A 4,381-nucleotide genomic window follows, 5' to 3' on the forward strand; every position below is an offset into this window, starting at 1 on the left:
TATTTTCACCCACGCAAATACGCTGCTTATCTGTAGCTCGGTGAAGGGACACATGGTAATTTATATGCATGGTACAATCCACTGACAGTTTAATAAAATAATCAAATAGGTTATGGATCGTAATAACCGTATTTTTCCGGTGTAGGCATCCTATTTTAACAGGACAACCGTCATTCTAGATCCTTTTCACCGAACCTGGTAAATCTGGACAGTAATGATTCGTTCCAAGCCGTTCGTATTAACAAGTTACAGTTTATCAAATGATGATGTGTTGGTATGTATATTATTTGCTAACAATCACAATGAAGCTAACGGGAACTAAAGCATTAAAGTCAAGGTAAACAAAGCACTCTGTTTATTCACAAATAACGAATAAAGTAACCGTTCTATTTGTTTTGTAGGCGTTTACCAATAATCAAACACATTACTCAACTCAATCTCCATTTGTTGCAAAACATTGTTGACTTTCGCAATGGCAATCGCCATAGGAAACAAACGCCGAATATGCGCAAAAGTATATAAAACGGTAAATTAAAGAAACAAACTAAAAAACTAAAATCGATAACCTGGTCCAGTAATGGATTAGTATCAAATGTCGTTTGTTCACAAAGGTATATCACAAGAAATTGTCAATCACTTCTATAGACGAAACGCCAATCCATCGTAGAACGCCTAATGTGGTTGCTCAGACACTGTAAACTTTCGCTTCGATCCATATGAATTATGATATGATCGACTTGTTTGATCAGCGTCTATTGTGGCAACGTACACACATTTCCTTTTCCTCCTAAGAGCTTTTGGTGGATGGTTGATCAACAACGACTGCACATGCGATACTAAACACCATACGCCATAGATGACCCGTCACAGTTGGTGTGGCCCTTGTAGCCATCGCAAATGAGTTACAATCATTATATAGGCTTGAAAGGTCTCGTTCAAATAGCTTGTCATTAATTAGTTCATGTTCCGTCAATGTTTACGTGGATGCTATGAAAATGATACACGGCTCTCTGAAATAGAATAAATGAGTCGTACAATAAGACTTCTTGGAAGTGATTATCAACACAGTATACTGATGGACAAAAGAAAGTATGCACAAATTAGATTTCACCCAAAAAATACAAACGTAACGCAACGTTATTGGGAGAAAACAGTCGCCGAAACCCTGCAAAATTAAGGTCCAAAACACAACAACGATACCCGTATCAAATACATCACCATAGAATAACCATTTCGTGCTTTTGTTACTTTTAGTCACAAACAAGCATGAGTGTATATTTCTTTTGCGCGATAGTTTACCTGAGTCCATATATTCTGCATATGTTTCGACCTAATTGACATGCTTAATTCGAGATCCTTTGATTATTTGACGGCATCAATAGTTATGATGACGGCATCAATAGTTATCGGGATGCCGAAATTTCTGAATTCAAATGGTCTGGATTAACGGGTGACGTTTTTTTTACATAGTCCAGTAAACGCAGTGTATTACAATGATGTGAAATAGTTTGGCAAGATGGTTGTCATCCTAATACTTTTTATCCAAACGTAAGTGTAATTTCTTTCCACATTCTCATTTATTGAACCCGAAGGTTAATTATTGATAAAGTCATGAAAAATATGTGATTGTTTTTCAAAATTGTTTTTAAACATGTAATGTGCATCTCTAATAGTAATTGATTACTATTCTTTGTAGATTTTATGAAGCTTTACAAGTTCTCGTGGTGATTTTGGGTGTATGTTTGTACGTGAGTAATACCAGAATGGGTATATTTATTGTAAGGGTATGGGGGGCAGTCGGGTAGCCTAGTGGTTAAAGCGTTCGCTCGTCACGCCGAAGACCCGGGTTCGATTCCCGACATGGGTACAATGTGTGAAGCCCATTTCTGGTGTCCCCCGCCGTGATATTGCTGGAATATTACTAAAAGCGTATATATTACTATCACTCATGTGAGGGTATGGATACGGGGTGGAGACGGATAGCATAGGGGTGGTTTTATATTGGAATGGGTGATGAGAAATTTGTCCAATAAAAACTTTGTAATGTACACATAATTGGGGGATAATTAAATCAAAGAGAATTTTCAAACGGAATCATTCCCGTTTTGTTGATATCATTCAATTATTTAAATAAACATAAGTTTTATGCAAATATACAAAACGCTTTGCTTTGACAGTATTTGACTTTTGAATCTGTCTATGATGTTCACCTGAAGGAACTGATTCGATTCGTAGATTGGTAACTAACAATGTTGCAATACTCCATTAACTTTGACGTTAAAAATACACTGGCTTTTTAAAATGAGATCACTCTCCCAGAATTCCAGCGACATTAGTCGAAATCACTATTCAAGTTTTTCCCTCACCCGATCATTGTAAACAAATTCCATGGCGGTGACACTTCTAGAACCTGATATGGGGTAGACGCATACCCGACACACTGAGTCGATAACCAACATTGAAACAAAAACGAAAACCCAAACTCGTCACCTTGCCTTTGTGGAAGAAGAGAAAGGATTTTTTTTGGCATTGTTCTTTTTCCTCGCAAGCCGTTACTGCAAAGGAGTTTTCTATTTGTTACAGGGACACGTACCCCAATGAGGTAGGGGTATGAAATGTGCACCCCTTGACATGCGTGACGGACGAAATGAACAAGGGCGCGAAACAGCTCATAAATATCCCGTTTCTGAAACCGAGGCTTTCTTCCAATCGCGGGGCAATAAGTCTAAATTCCAGTTTTATTTTAAGGGAATGCTCCCAGAAAATTTGTTAACAATACCAGCTTCCGCCATGAGATGATATACGACTGTTTTGTTCCTCTAATTGGCGTAAGGGTCACGCGATATCTTGCAGGAGTTGTTGTGATACCTTTCGCGACGCCGGTATAACGCAAGGGGAAGTAACTCCTGATTTCCAACCTGCTTGTCTAGGTGTTATGCGTGTGAAGAGAGGGCGTTTTCGGTTGTATGCTTTTTGAGTAATTATTGCTAGCGTTGTGTGGATTCGAACATGCTTTGTGTCAAAGAAGTATAAACCATTTACCATTTCTAATTACAACTTCTGTTATGCTTCGCTAACCAAATAATAATAAGAAAATTAACAATTGAAGTGGTTTTCCTACGACATGCACATTAACAGAGCATAGAGACTGTCGAAATGCTTCAAGTGAATAATCGTGTAAAAATGCTGATTCGGATGAAGGAATACGCGTTGTAGATTTCAAACTCTATTGTTTAGAAAATCGCGCTGGACTTAAGCGGTATAACGACAAACCGTAATTACTATAAATCAACATTATTACGTCAAAATGACGTTCAACGCAGCGGTAGTTTTTGAACAAAACGTGACGTAAAAAGATTTATTAAAATTTGCCACTGATCAAAGAGGATGGTACGTCGCCGGCTTAATCCTAACACAAAGATAGCGGACAAGCAGATTCACCACACAGCGCATGCTACATAATCAGTTGGGAGCTGACAAGGGACCAGTTTTGACAATGTATTACAGTGAATGATTGACGTGATATTGACAACTGTCATGTTTTACACAATTCGCCATGCAATGGTTGTAATGCAATTGCCGTGGAGATGATATCATCAGCGTATGAACGCGATGCAGCCGTCATCAGCCCTGTTGGTTGGAAACATGTTAATATGACATGCAGAAAAAGACTGCATGTGGTAGCTGGTATTGCTAAAAATCGTTACCGTCCTCGAATGTGTATTATTTAGAATTGTACTTTGTGCGTTACTGTCATGTTCGGCAAAACGTAACGCATTAAATTAGTTGCCGATACTGTTGATAACATCATCAGTACATGGCATTATGCCAAAGCGTCGAAGAAAAGTGCGAGAGGAGTTATATTAAAATGTCACGGGAACCAATCCCACTTGGAGGTACGTTTTATCTTGAGTGTCTCTATTCGATATGATGACCGCCTCTGTGGTCTAGTGGGTGGTAGAGCGTCCGCCCGGAGAGCGGAAGGTCCGAGTTTCGATCCCCATACCAAAAGACGTTAAAAGATGGTACTTGATGTTACCCAGTCGGTGCTCGGCATTAAGCGACATGGTCTCTCAGTGAGCTAGCACTATAAATCGGCATCAGTCCGGACTAGTACAAGCAGCCACACAAACACACGCACGTACATGCACTTCGCTATATAAGTGAAATTACCATTCCACCACACCTCTATTCGAGATGAGTAGTGTCATCTGCTGTCGCACTGTGCATTGAGTAAACGTTGCAAGTGCTGTCATTGCTTTTATATCCAAGTAAACAATACAACCCTTCTATAAAACTAAATTGACTAAATGAAACTCGGCTATGTCGAATTGAATGATGAGCTGTGGTAACCACACACGATCTTGTCCTTGTGAATTCC

The sequence above is a fragment of the Haliotis cracherodii genome, unplaced genomic scaffold, assembly GCF_022045235.1.
Source record: "Haliotis cracherodii isolate W230 unplaced genomic scaffold, xgHalCrac1.p SCAF_16, whole genome shotgun sequence".
NCBI classification, from domain to species: domain Eukaryota; kingdom Metazoa; phylum Mollusca; class Gastropoda; order Lepetellida; family Haliotidae; genus Haliotis; species Haliotis cracherodii.